The following is a 15,751-nucleotide window of genomic DNA, read 5'->3' on the forward strand; positions in this document are numbered from 1 at the left end:
TTTTTAATTTATTTTTTATTTTTAAACTAAACAATATTTTTTGTTACTAAAATTAAATTTTTATTTTTAATTTACTTTTTTGTAAATATTTCTTATAACATATGAACTACTTTTACATTTCTTTTTAATTTGTGTTATGTATTTCGAAATGTTATTTTTCTCCTGTAATTTTTTGGGCAAATTGCCAAATTTCAGCATTTTTTTCATTTTCATTACTTCTGGCTTATACTGCAAAAATGCTGCCGAAAAAATAAGAAAAAAATATATAGTTCATATTTCCGCTCTGTTTATTGCAATAGCAAAGAAATAAAAATAAAACTGAGTGGTCTATATAAAGATAAAAACAAAAATATAGAAAATAACGCACATACTTTTGTATACGAGAAGTTGAAGTTATACCCTTAATAATACAGAATGGTTCCGCTCTTTTGTTCATCTAGTTCCTGTAGTTCCATGTTTGTCCTCGTTCACCTAGTTCAATTGTTTCAATCGTTCATATAGAAAGTCTCGTTCATTGACCGGCGTATATTGAACGATTGAACTAAAAGGAACTATAGAACTAGTTCCTTTTAGGATCTAGATGACTGGCCAAGTTCCTTTTAGGAACTAAATGAATGACCTAGTTCCATTTAGGAACTAGATTACCCCACCCAATTTAGGGACAAGACGCTACTATTATTATGATAGATGATTGTTATAGTTTAGGTGTTAATATCATTTCGAGATATTTTTACCCGTAGTTCACATGTTTGTCCTCGTTCATCTAGTTCAATTGTTTCAATCGTTCATATAGAAAGTCTCGTTCATTGACCGGCGTATATTGAACGATTGAACTAAAAGGAACTATAGACGTAGTTCCTTTTAGGATCTAGATGACTGGCCAAGTTCTTTTTAGGAACTAAATGAATGACCTAGTTCCATTTAGGAACTAGATTACCCCACCCAATTTAGGGACAAGACGCTACTATTATTATGATAGATGATTGTTATAGTTTAGGTGTTAATATCATTTAGAGATATTTTATTCGTATCCTTTCTCCATTATATGTCATAATCGTTATTTCGAAGATTTTCTGATTAACTTTTAGGACATAAAAAAATATTTTTTAAATATATATTTTTATTGATTTTCGCTTCAGGAATCTAACATTATAATGCATTCCATGGGGTTCTCTGGCAATTATTTCAACAATATCCCTTATAGCTTTAATTTAAGAAACAAAGTTTTCGTTTCAGGAATCTGATATGAAAATCGCAAAATGTGAAAAACAAGCCCATAAAAAATATGCATAATGATGCATTAAAAAAACAAACTAAATAAAAAATTGGGAGATGAAAAAAAACGAAAATTCTAGTTTGTCGGAGAATGCATTCTGAAAATAGCTGATGATGTAAATAATAATAAAATGTTATTCCATATCTAAAAGTAATATCTACTAAAAATATGAGGCACGATATGAAGATCTACAGTGGCGGACAAAATTAAACGGATATATGGCCTTGATTTATTTATCACAATTTGTGATGCCTTAGAATGATGTGTCCACAAGACTCCAGCTATGCTACCCAATCCCTTACATATTTACTCAATGTAAAAAACAGCTCTATTTGATCCGCAGGTTAATCCACATTCTTTGAATTACGTTTCTTAGGCACTGGTTATTTTCCTCTTCTAATCATAGTGTTGAATAGTGTTGTTGGTTAGTAACGAACCACCACAGAACCACAACTTGATGTATAATGTCGAAAACTTTTTAGTAGGGTATTTTCCTTTGCTAATCACACTGTTAAAAATGCTGATTAATGTACCAGCGACCTCAGCTTTTGCTAGTAAATAATCTTCTATAATATATCGATAACACCGCAACAGTTTTGAATTAATCCACACTCCTCGAATTAGTTTTCTTAGGTACCGATATCACTCTATGGATCTATAAACAATCGGGATATTTTCGTCTTCTAATCGTATTGTTGAATATATTGGTTAATAGCGACCTCAGATTCTCTCATTAGTAACATATTAGGTTTAATATAATCAGAACCACAACTTGATGTATAATGTCGGAAATTCTTTAACGGGATATTTTCCTCTTCCAATCATATTTTTTGAAAATGCTAAATAATATACCGGCGACCTTAGCTTTTGCTGGTAAATCATCTTCTCTAATACTTTATCGATAACACAGCAACGTGTCTGAAATAAACAAATTAGCTTTCTTAGGTACCGACATCACCCTATGGATCGTTAAACAATCCGGATATTTTCCTCTTCTAATCATATTGTTGAATATGTTGTTTAATAGCGACTTCAGTGATATCTGATTTCTCTCGTTAGTAATATTTTGGGTTTAATATTATCTGAACCACAACTTTTTTTATAACACAATTTTTTAATCAGGAATTCCTCCGACAGATCAAACCGACTCTACTCAATCACCAATTAATATCATCATTTCAATACCGCTGGATGGAATTTCTCAATATATATACTTAGTGAAGGATCTCTTAAATTTATCGGCAACATCTATAAGAAGAAAATTTCCATCACCATCAATTATTTCTTCAAAAATTCTTCTAATTCCAAACTTTTTCCAAATATGTCCTCCATTTCTTTGTCTAAAAATTTGGACTTGAAAAAAATCTCCACACTTTTGCCCTTTATTGTCAAAATAAAAAAACCCCAAATGTTTCGGTCATTCAGCAGTTTTTTGTTCTTCTTAATGTTCTGAACAAAAATCGTGTTAAGGATTCACCACAATCGCCGCATTGTGTATGTATGTCTGAGTGTGTAAACAACAACAAAAAATGCAGTTCATAAATTTCCAATTTAAATGCGCACATGAATGGCACAGCCGAACGGACAGACAGCCCGACATAAGTCTAGGTTGTGTGTGCAGAGTAAACAAGTCGGAAAAAACAACAATGTGAGACTCTCATTGCAGTGCTGCGCCAGCAAAAACATTCGAGCCATAAATGTTTTAACATCAGAATCCACCCATCAACCCCACCAGAGTCCCCCAAATAAGAGAACTCTGGCTGGTACTCACACATGTTTTAAGGCCGTGATCAACTTCACTTGTTAAGAGAATTTTTTATAGACTTGTTAAATATAAAAGGGTGGAATGAGATAAAGTGAATCCATTATTTAATTTTTTTTGTGTCAAAAAAAATTATTTCACAAAAGGAACGGTCGGTACTAGGTTTATTAGTTCCTTTTGCTCCAATTGTTCCTTAAAGCACTCATTCACCTAGTTCCTTTTGATCCCATCGTTCATCTAGTTCTTTCAGCTCACTGATCGAACTAACTGACTTGTACCCAAGAATGATTGACCTAAAAGTAACCATAGAACTAAATGAACTAGTTCTTTTTGTGAACGGAAAATATCGAACCGATAACTTATATTAATCGAACAAGTCGTACATGGGAAATTAGAAAAGCCTTTTAACTCTTGTAATATTTCACATAACTCCCCTAATACTCTCCCTCTAGTCCATTACATTTGAATATCACGACGATGCAGCGATCCGCATTGCAAATGTGTTTAGCACAAAGTGCAAAATTGAAAAGACAACGAAGAAAATTGTTATGAAAAACCATGCAAAACTATTTGAATTTGAACACAATAAAAAAATATTCCAACTTTCGCATATGCAAAAAAAAAACATGGAAAATGCCAGTGACAAGGCACAACAAACGCCAGAATTTCGAGTTCACGTTCTGCAACAACCGCCAACCAGCAGCCGAATCACTAGCACCAACCAGCAATTCAACAGTTTGTCGCTTCTGGGCTAGCAAAGTGAAATAAAACGACAAACGATTCGTATCAGAAAAATAATAGAACATTTGTTTTTTTTCGTTATAGAACGAAGCGTCGAGTTAACGACGAAGCACATGACGTTTTGAACATGTTCGCCACAAAAACAAAACATTTGTATTTTTTCCGCTATGCTGGATGTACTCACATTGCATGCCATACGTGTTTTTACGCTCTCACCTCCCCCTTGACCATAGGAATTTCATAAGAATACTAATAGAGTTGCCAGGAGATTTAGGAGAAATTATTTGGATAAAAACCAATTAAACTTCTTCTGTTTCTTTACCAATATCAGCACTCTAAACTTCAAGGTCAAAAGAGTTAGCATCTTCCCGAATCAACTAGTTGAAAGCAACTATTCCGCAAAAGGAACGATCGGTACTAAGTTGGGTTCTTTCGTCCATTTAGTACCATTCATCCATATGATATGAAGTTTTTCCATTTAATGTATTGCTTGCTTTTTCTATACAATGGATCTGCCCTGTTTCGGAAGCAACTAGTTCAAATGAACTATTCTGCAAAAGTAACGATATGAACTAGTTTTGTTCGTTCATTTAGTTCCTGTTGCTCCAAACGACATTTGGCATGAATTTTTCGAGGTAGATTTCAGGTACAATACGCTATTCCTCTTCTTATTTTATCAGATTTTTTGCTAAAGAATAGTTTAGGTATTTGTACTAGTTCAATGTTCGTATTATTTAAATTAAGTGTCAATTTTTCTTTTGATGCAAGTTTAACTTCTTTTTAAGGAACTTAGCCGGATTTCCAGGTTAATATTTTTTTATATAATGCTATGCGAAGGAAATGCTAGAATATATGGAAATATTTTTTATGTAATAGATCTGTGCAGTTTCGGAATAAACTATTTCATAGATGGGTTCTTTAGTCCATCTAGTTCATGTTGCTTCAGACAATACTTTTTGCTCTCGTTCACGTTCATAGATCGGTTCTTTAGTCCATATAGTTCATATTGCTCCAGACGTTCCTTTTTGCTCTCGTTCACCTAGTTCCTGTGGATTCTTCGTCATATTTTCGTTCAATGAACTAATTAACGGCAAGATGCTTTCGTGTTCTTTAACTGTATATAGACTGATTTTTTTAATTTTTACAATTAGAATGTATTTTCGGAAGCTGTTCGCAGTAGATTTGTATTAGTAGCCTTTGACAGCACAGAATCCATATGACGATGGAATCCCAATCAATTGTGCAGCATAATTTCAAGATACCTTTTGATACTCCTATGCATTCATTTCCAATTATTATAGTTAGGATTTTTTTTCTGAAGCTCTTGGCAGTAGACTTAGTAGGTCATATTAGTTCATTTTGGTTCTCGTTCAACTAGTTCATTCTAATACAATTGTTCACTACATCTCCCCGTTCATCCTACTCCTACTTCACACAATAAATTTTTTATAGTTGAAATGTATTTTCGGAAGTTCTTCGCAGTTGACTTAGTGGGCGATATTCGTATTAGTGGACTTCGACAGCATATAATCCATATAATTCCATTTTCAATTTTTATAGTTGGAATGTCTTTTCAGAAGCTCTTCGCAGTAGACGAAGATGGCCTTAGAAAGCATATAGACAGCGAAGAAGTCGAATCTATTATACAGGATGATTCTAACTCGTACATCATCCTGTTTGAAGCTTCAATGGATTAATTTTCAATTTTTAAAAGTAGGATGTATTTTCGGAAGCTTTTCTTCAACGGCATATAATCATAATCGAAAATCATTGTATTTTTTTTTCTGCCATAGAAAAACTCGATCATACTGACTGGGGAATTTTATTCCATAGAAAAATATCGATACTCAGAGACTGAGAACCGAACATTTTTTCTAACGAAATTGTTTTTATCCGATTCTGCGGGAAAATATTCCTCGTTTTCTTCGGAATATCCATACCAACGACTGAACATTTTTTCTTTTTGAAAATATTCTCTGTGGAAAATAGAATTGTAGAACTCGGTTAGGTCTCTGCAGATTTCCCACTAGAACTAAATGAATGACCTAGTTCCTTTTGAGCAGTGAACCGAAAATGAACGAAACGCATCAGGAACGAGATTGCCAAACCCTACTAAAGAGTTTTTTTTTACTTCCAGAAGACTTTGCAGCAAGCAAATATGTATATCATTTATTTCAGAATTTCTGATCTCCAACCTCCTCCTTTGACTTCTACCAAATATTTCCATTTGGCAACCCTGCGACCACAATGCAAATATATTTGAATTAGATTTTATAAGCCATGATAACGAATGTTAAGCACGTGTTTTTCAGAAAAGCTAATAGAAAAAACGAAACGCAGAAGAGAATGAGAAACAAAGGCAGCAAAAAAAGAAACGTAGATGACAACCGCAAAATGGACGGACTTAGAAGTAGCTGTAGAAAAAAATATTGAGACCAACAAAACACCAGCAGCTCTGAGAATAGAATTGGAAAAACAATTGCTATACAAAAAAATGAAATTGTTTAAATATGGGGGACCTGGGACCATAGAAGAAAATAAACAAAATGCAAAAAATTGTCAACAGTGTTTGCAAATTGTGGGCAACACATTGAAAGCGTTTGGCGATTGGAGCTATTAAAACAAAAATGATTTATTTCGAATTGAGAAGGGAGGCAAGGGGGTTTATTGCTATTTTGCATATTCTGCAAAGTGTCTTAATTTGTATGTTGAGCAGTTTTGCCGCCATTTTTTTCTGTGAATACGAAAAATCTGAAAAACAAAACTCCACAACAAACGGTAGTGACAGCATTTTATGTGCCAAACATCAAGTGGATTTTATTGAATTGCAGTTTCGTAGTTGTTGTTGTTGTTATTGGATTTTCTGCAATAACCATTAAATTTGATATGCATAAAAAGAATTAATTGAATTGCAAGCAAAGTGTAAATATGTAGCCACGGCACTTCTTGCAAGTGCAACAGAGTGGCACAGATTTGTGGCAGCAGTATTTTTACCAAAATGAAGTATGAAGGTTAAACATTAATTGTAAATTTGCAGCATTCGAACCGGCTTTGCCGAACTCCCAAAAAATCAAAAACGTGATAATTTAAGAAGAACCACCAACAACAAAAAAGTGAAAGGATTCGAATTGTGGAAAATTATTGAAAAGGGGAAGCAAAGCCTTTAAAGAAAACAAAAACGAATGCTATTTTCAATTTAAAATTAAATTGCTATAGCTTAATCCCTTTTTTTGTTGTGCCCTGAAGGCTTCGCTCTTTTTTTGCAATAAATAAAATGGAATTATGGTACGACCGATCGACCTTCCATGGAGAGCTTAACAACCACAACAAAAAACACATTTGTATATTTCCAACAATTCTCAAAAAAAACTAAGAATGGGAATGAATGACTTCGAAAGAGAGCGCAATAACACTAAAAATAAGTGATCATATCGCTTTTAAATGTCGCCGAAGTGATCATGCGTGAAAGAGAGCGTATAACATGTTTTAACGAATAGCACGCTACGCAAAGCAAATGGGTATAGTTCATGGCTTGAGATTAATTTAACTAAAATAGAGAAGTGGTTGTCGATTTAACTAAAATACATTTTTAGTGAGAGTGTTGTAGTTCCGGAACAAACTGTTATGGAACGATCGGAACTAGGTCTGGTTCTTTAGTTACTTTTTCTTCAGTGGTTCATTTTTTACTCTAGTGCGCCTAGTTCCTTTTGATCCATGCAATCGTTCATCTAGACCTTTTTGAATTAGGTTAATCTGGTATCCTCTTTGCTTCCTTTATTTCAGCTTTTTTATTCGGAAACCTTTTTCTCCATCGTCAGCGAATCTCTTCATTTTCTGAGTTTCAAAAAAAATGAAAAAATGAATGAAAACTGAAAAAAATGTTCCCCCAAGCACATAAATATAATTCCAATATATTTCATACCATCCTAAGATGTTGGTGGCCACTTTTGCTCTTTATCCTCTTTCAGCAATTGTTTCATTGTAAAGAGCCTGCAAATATTAGTTCTAATGGTAGTAGTCTTGGCTGAAGCTGAGGAGAGCCTATAGTCTGTGGGTGACCAGTCTCGAACTGTTCGTGGTTCTACTTTTAATAGCTTTAACTATGAACCAGACCGAAGGTTTCGTTAGCACGGTGTCAGGATCACTAGGTCTGCGGATTTAGCCTTGCAATTGGTGTTGGCTCTTCGGGGAGCATCGTGTTGGAGGTGATTTATAGTTAAATCGCGAATAGAGCTTCGGCTCGGTTTGCAGTTGCATTGCAACCGGGAGTTTTAGTTGGGATTAAGTTCAAATATGTGTGATCGATTGGTACCAGTATTTTGGTGTGGGGCCGTTGGTTGACGCTTTTTATTAACTGGTGTTTACTAGACCGTGGTGTAAGACCGCAAGGTAGATACCCACGTACTCGAAGCATAACTGTCGAATACTCCTATGCATTAATTAGCAACTTGGACAGGTAGAGTGTATTTTCGGAAGCTCTTCGAAATAGACTTGATAGACCTTCGACAGCATATAATCCATACAGAAGTCGAATTTATCGTGCAGGATGATTCTAAGTTCTATATGAAGCTGTCTGACACTCCAATTCATTCATTATGAACTTTTATGGTTAGGATATATCTTCAGAAGCTCTTCGCAGTAGACATAAGGCGGTGAAAGTGGTATCTATCGAGCCGGATAATTCCAAGATACTTTAAACTATCTGATACTCCTATGTATTTTCGGAATCTCTAGACTAGGAAGGCGAATTCTTATTAGTGACTTTCGACAGCATATAATCCATATGACGGTGAAAGTCAAATCTATCGGATACTTTATCCGATCCGATACTCCTATGCATTCATTTTCAAGTTTTACGGTTAGGATGTGTCTTTCGGAAGCTCTTCACAGTATGCTTGGTAGGCGAAATCCATATTAGTGGTCTTCGACAGCATATAATCCATATATGAGTCGAATATATCGCGCATGATGATTCCAAGTTCTACATCACCTTCTCTGACAATCCAATGCATTCATTTCCAACTTACATGCAGCATAATTGCAAGATACTTCATTCGGTCTAATACTCCTATGGATTCATTACCAACTTTTTAGATGTTTCGATCTATTTTCGGAAGCTTTTCGCAGTAGAATTGATTGGTGAAATTCATGTTAATGCCTGGGAAATTTTGGTCTATCGATTCTTTTCCCAGCTCTTTATCGACTCAAAAATAGCCTTTTCATATAAAATCTCTGAGCTCATCGTTATAGGGTGCCTCAAAATCCACCTCCATCCATCCAAAAAAAAATCCTACTCGTATTACCATACATATGGGCCACAAAATCATCATTCGCCTCGTCATCGTATGACATGTCTTTCGGTTAGTTTATGGGACTCTGTTTTTTGTTGTCTCTGGGTAGGGGAAGAAGAGTCGGAAGGAGGAGCCCTCATAACTCTTTTTTCTTGAACTGTTGCAAAAAGTTAAACGCATTTTTGTTGCCTTAACATTGAACAATAAAAACAACTAAAGTGCGAACAATGCCAAACAACTTGCAACAACAATAATAAAAGCATCAGCAACAACAGCAATGAAGAAGTCAACCAAGACCAGACCAAAGTTTTTAAAGGCAATGACGACGAAGAAGAGGTAGGAAGAAAAAATAAGAAGAAGATGTGGAAGAAAAATAAATCGTGTGGTATTCAGAGCAAAGTTATTAAGCCGGTTGCTCGTTCGTTTACTGAATGACTCTGCGTCAAAAGATGACTTGCATACTGCTCCTCACTCCTAATCTGTCACGAAGTTTGCCGGCCGGCTGATTACGAAGCCTATATATTTTTTCTCCGTTCGTTTCTTGATTTTGTGTTCTGTTTATGCTTGGATTTAAATTGCATTGAGCCACGTCTTTCTTTTTGGTAGGCTATTTGCTGGTGGTTGGGTGTCATCTTTCCTCCAGAGCTGAGGAATGGAATTGGAACTGTGTGAGTAGTTTCGTTTAAAAATATGGGGGAATTGATGAATGTGCGTAGCTTGACTTGTGTAAAGTTCAGCTCATTTTATGCTTTGGAATGATGACTTGGGTTGCGTAGAATTTTTTTATGTTTATGAACTTCCACCAAATGTCGTTTTAAATTTTTGTTCGAAGCCATTCTTTTCGATTCTCGTATCGAGCTGTCTTGGTAATTTCAAGTGCATATGTTTGAGATTACGAAATTCCTCCTTTTTTGTGGAGCAGCCAAAGTTCATGCTTCATTAGTGTTTGGCGGGAATTGTGTGTCCCTCGCTTTAATGGCATTGTTGTGGACGAACTTCTTTTAAGTAATTTGCTTCTTTTGTCCAAAAAGGCGGAAATTTGGCATATAAAATATTTTTCTGTAAAAGATCATGACCCTATTATGTGCCGCAATGTAGAAGAATTTTCATCATTTCCACATATTAAATTTGGAGTAATAAAAATATTTTATAAATTACTGTAATTTATAGCTAAATCGCGGGTAGAGCTTCGGCTCGGTGTGGAGTTGCATAACAACCCATAGAAAGGCTGGAGTTTTAGATGGGCTCCGCTCCTAATCCAAGAAGGTTATTAAGTCCAAATACGTGTGATCGATTGGTACCTGCAATTGATGTAGCACCAGTTACTCCTTTTGGTATTAACTGGTGTTTACAATACCGTGCGATAAGACCGCAAGATAGGTACCCACGTACTCTAGGCATCTCTGTCTAATACTTCTATGTGTTCATTTCCAACTTGTGCAGGTAGGATGTATTTTCGGAATCTCTTCAAAGTACACTTGGTAGGCCTTCAACAGTATATAATCCATATATAAGTCGAATCTATCACGCAGGATGATTCTAAGTTCTACATCACGATCAATGCATTCATTATCAACTTTTATGGTTAGGATGTACTTTCGAAAAATCTTCGCAGCAGACTTTGGTAGCCAAAATTCGTATTAGTACCATAAGGACTCTAATGTATATGTACAGTCCTTAACGTGTCATCTCAGATAATTGGAAATCAAAAATCATAGCCCATAAATTTTGAAACTTTCGCCACCTAATTTAAAAAAAAAACTCTTCTACAAACGAAGTCAAATATGAGTGTGAGTGAGTTTTGGTATTTATGAGTCGCTGAAATTCCAAGGCAATGCCTCCGATGCCTGCCTCAACCTCCATCGATCGCAAATTCAATAAAAATATGACTTCTGATTGCGTTTTTACACTAAATTACTTGGAACGGGGTAGGTGAGCAATGCCAGTTACGATCATAACAACTGTTCAAATTTTTTTTACATAAAAATTTAAAATTTTTTCCTACGTAGAGAAAAACATTTTCATAAATTCGCAAATGATGTATGTATGTCGTCGTCAATATGCTGGTCGCATTCAGTCTAGGATGTGAGGAAAAGAAAACCTGAATATTTAGTGTGGGCATACCGGAGGAGCTTGACAACAACGGGCAACCAATCACCAAAGGAGCAAAGCTTTCACTTCTTTTTTAATGCAAAATTTTGCAGAAAAAAATTCCAATCAAATGTGTGAAATTTTTAAATAAACTTGACAACAACTACCTCTAGTTAGTGAACACACAAAACTGAGATCTTGACAGGAAAATATCTGCGATAAATACATTTTTGTGTGGACAAAAAGACCCACACTTTATGGCACTCAGATTCCATTATTCCACGAAAAAAAATATTTTTTCTTATCTCCTTTAGAAAACCAAAAATTATAATATTTTCTAAAAACTATTTTTCGCTTTACTTTAAAGTTCATGGTAACCCAGCTAATGTTAGGCCTTGAGCTAATTTTAACCGGCAAATCGTTTAACCATAGATCATTTCTCAACACTTTTACCTTTACTTCGAAGATGAGGGGTGGGGGATTACACATGTGCATTTTCATGCTGCATTTACATGCTGATTACTTGCAGTCAGTCAATTGATTTGCTATTTGTTGGAGATCATTAAGAGTTTTTTTCAGTTACCCTCATGGGATATTAAGAGGGGTCAATCGATCAAGAAGTTAATTTTGGGTGCATTCAATATCTTTCCATGAATTAAAAAAACAAAAAGGCGATACCATCGCACAGGATTTCTTTGTCTAGCAACTTCAGCAATGCTGCAAGAAGCAGGCGGGAAGCTCACATGGCATGAAGTTCCCTGTAGGAAATGTCAGTGAATTCCGACTGTTGGCAACTCCATGTATTGTCCTATAGAAGTCGCATCATTCGTGCGGGATATTGCTATGATATTGATTCTATCTGACACTCCTATGGATTAATTTCAAAGGTTTATACTTAGGATGTATTTTCGAAAGCTCTTTGCAGTAATGTAGGGTTTTTTCTTGACACGAATTTCAAAAATATAAACACAATTTTTGTTGTCCACATTTGTTGACATATTTCCATGTACACATTCAGCCTTCTTTCCACAGTGTTTCAAAGCTTATGGAATGCAAAAATCGATAGCACAGAATCCATAATGGCGACAAAAGTTGAAACATAGGATATGAGTGTCATCCTGTCAGACACTCCTATCCATTCATTTCATTATTTATAATTGGGATATATTTTCGGAAGCAGTAGACTTGTGAAATTTGTTCTTGAAAACCTCCAAAGCACAATCCTGCAATGTCCCCAAAATCACCACTTGTTGAAGTAGTTGTGAAGTATTTCCATGTACACATTCAATCTTCTCTCCACAGAACTTTTAGCATTAGCTATATTTTTGTCAAATGATCCACATGGTGGCAGAAGAAGAGTCTATCATGCTGAATGATTCAAAGTCGTCAAAGTTTTTCAGTGTTGAGTTTGAGTCCCCAATTTGTTGCAGTAATTATGAAGTATTTCCATGTACACATTCAGCCTTCTTTCCACAGTTTTTGAAAAACAACCTCAATCCTCTTTCAAGTATCTCCAATGTCCCCAAATACCCCATTTGTTGAAGTAGTTATGAAGTATTTCCATGTACACATTCAGTTTTCGTTCCACAGTGCTTAGAAGACCTGGGTATTTTTTGTCTTCGACAGTAAATAATCCACATGGTGACTGACAGAATCGAATCTATCATGCAGATTTATTCAAAGTTGCATTCAATTCTATCTTTCATTAATGTATTTTCGAAATCTCTTCGCAGTAGTCTTGGGGTTGTCTTTAAAAACTGCCGATACACATTTTCCAATGTCCCCAAAGTCCCCATTTGTTGTAGTAGTTGTGAAGTATTTCCATGTACACATTCAGTCTTCTTTCCATAGTGCTTCGAAGCCTTGGGTATCTTTGGCTTCGACAGCAAATAATCCACATGATGACTGACAGAATCGAATCTATCGTGCAGATTTATTTAAATTTTCACTCAATTTCAATTTTCATGGATGGGATGTATTTTCTGAAGCTCTTCGCAGTAGACTTAGGGTTTTGCTCTCGAAAACACCGATACACTTTTTCCAATGTCCCCAAAGTCCCCATTCGTTAACGTACTTGTAAACTATTTTCATGTACACATTCAGTCTTCATTCCACAGTGCTTCCAAAGCGTCCCCGCAATGTCAATAACACTTCATCAGCGTATGATATCAGCAATCCTCTTTTAGGTGGCCCACGTATGTCACATATAAACAGTTTTTATAATAATGATCTCATCAGTGACCCCTAACGAAAAAGTCGTTATTAAATATTCTTTAAAAATATATCTCAAATATTTCAAAAATAGTCTTCAAGAAGATTACAGAAAATTCTCCCTCATTATTGCACTTCCCCTCGTTATTTTAACAGTCTTTACACCTTTATGGTAATTTTCAACCATAATGATTTTCCTACAACACCAAAGTCAATTTCTCCCCGGGGCAACATTGATTTCACAAAGAAACTTCAAGCCCAGACAATCTAAACCAATTTTTTTCACCTTCAGTTAGTTAGCCCATCTACATACAATCATATCTCAAATATCACATATGTACACTATATGGCTGCTTATCGTAAATAAAATGCAGTTAAACGCTTACTTAGCCAGACACACTATGTTACAAGTAAAAAAAATTTAATCAAATGGAACAAAAGTCTGTTTTCCTACAACAACATTTGATCGTTTAAAAATCAATTGTAACGACAGAGTTTTGTTGCTCACTGACGGACTGACTGCCTGACTGGTTTCTTCTATCAGCAATATGATCACTGTCGTCGTTTTCGTTCAAGTCAAACGGCCATCAATGAACGATCGTTGGATAGATAGATGCCAGCCATGAGATTATTGTCGTGTGTTGTTGTATTGTCGTCAACGAATCAATCCATCGATCGTTTGATCAATCAATGGATTGATTTTCCATTCCGTTAAATTACATTACAATGTTCCGAGGTATGGGGAGAATTTAATACTTTGATACCGGGTCAGGTTGCAGTTGGGTGCTAGCTCTCGCATTGTATATATAGAACAATGATCGATACTATTTCTTTCCTACTACCTCAATTTATGAATTTCGCTCTTCTCTCCCTCTCTCTCTCCATCAACCTCTTAAAATTTCTTCGCTCTAGGGGCTATCTCCATTGACTTATTATCTGTTGAATGTTGCAAGCTAAAGTACTGCACGAAGTACCCAGCATGTGTCAGAGAGTAATTTTTCTACGATCACTCTGCCTCCCTCCCCCTTTTTTCCAATTGTTTAACCTGAATCTAACTCCACTAAGTGTCGGCAGCAAACGCCATTGGCTACTGTTAGCTAGGGAGTCTATTAAGAGACCGGCGTGTTTTTCATTTTTCTGGTTTTCCGAAACAGCAGGTCATAATTAGAAAATTGTTGTTGTTTTTTATTGTTCTCATATTTTGTTTGTAATCTTGTTATACTTTCATAATAATGTGAATGGCTGACCGAGCTTTATTGTCATTAACGCATTTAATTCCATTCATGTAAACCTTTTTATATTAAAATCTCATTTTTTGATAAAGCTTTCTCTTTTCTTGTTTTGATGTGTCGTCCACTAATGTGTCATATATGGGTCAGAATGACAATGACAAATGCAATTTATTGGGGAGATAACAAGTGAAGTCATCACAATGGAGAAAATTGTCGCGAGAGGAGGTTAAAGAGGTCTTCAAAGGTATTAATAAAAATCGGATGTGTTGTTGAAGTAGCTGTGAATTGTTTCCGTGTACACATTCAGCCTTCTTTCCACAGTGCTTCCAAGCCTTTGGTATTTTTTGGCCTTCGACAGTCGTCGAATCTATCGTACAGAATGATTCAAAGTTCAACTTCAACATCTCTGACACTTATATGCATTAATTTCCAATTTTTACACTTGGGATATATTTTCGGCAGTTCTTTGAAGTATGCTTGTAATTACAACTATACGTACTTTTCAATATTGAGTTCTCCATTTGTTGAAGTAGTTGCGAAGTATTTACATTTACACATTCAGCCTTCGTTCCATAGTGCTTCCAAGCCTTGAGTATTTTTTGGCCTTCGACAGAAGTCGAATCTATCATGCAGACTGATTCAATGTTCTATATCACCTATGTATTTTTGTGGGATTTGCTATACGCATCTTTCGATGTTGACTTAAATCCCCACACGTTGAATTAGTTGTGAAATGTTTCCATGTACACATTTAGCCTTCTTCCACAGAGCTTCTAAGCCTGGGATATATTTTTGACATTCGACAGGACATAATTCACATGGCGACAGTAGTCGAATGAATCTATCGTACAGAATAATTCGATGTTCTACTTCACCCTCTCTGACATTTATATTTATTTTGGGATATATTTTCGGAAAGATCCTTGAAAATCAGCGATACACATTTTTAATCTGAAAGTTTGGGTCCTCCATTTGGTGAAGTAGTTATGAAGTATTTTTGTGTACGCATTCATCCTTCTTTCTACAGTGATTCGAAGCATTGGGTATCTTTTGGCCTTCGACATCGTGCAGAATTAATCAAAGTTCTACTTCAACCTATCTGACACTTAAATGTATTCATATCCAACTTTCATAGTTGAGATATATT

At 35.4% G+C, this 15,751-nt stretch overlaps 1 protein-coding gene across 2 annotated transcripts in view; it reads left to right on the forward strand.

The window, feature by feature from the left end:
- LOC133334376 (integrin alpha-PS1-like) overlaps positions 1-15,751 on the forward strand; it is a 146,391-nt gene that overhangs the window by 115,856 nt on the left and 14,784 nt on the right. The gene's annotated exons all lie outside the window — the stretch shown is intronic.

The sequence above is a fragment of the Musca vetustissima genome, unplaced genomic scaffold, assembly GCF_032173495.1.
Source record: "Musca vetustissima isolate MV318-11 ecotype Yass unplaced genomic scaffold, APGP_CSIRO_Mvet_v1 utg1798, whole genome shotgun sequence".
Classification (NCBI taxonomy): Eukaryota; Metazoa; Arthropoda; class Insecta; order Diptera; family Muscidae; genus Musca; species Musca vetustissima.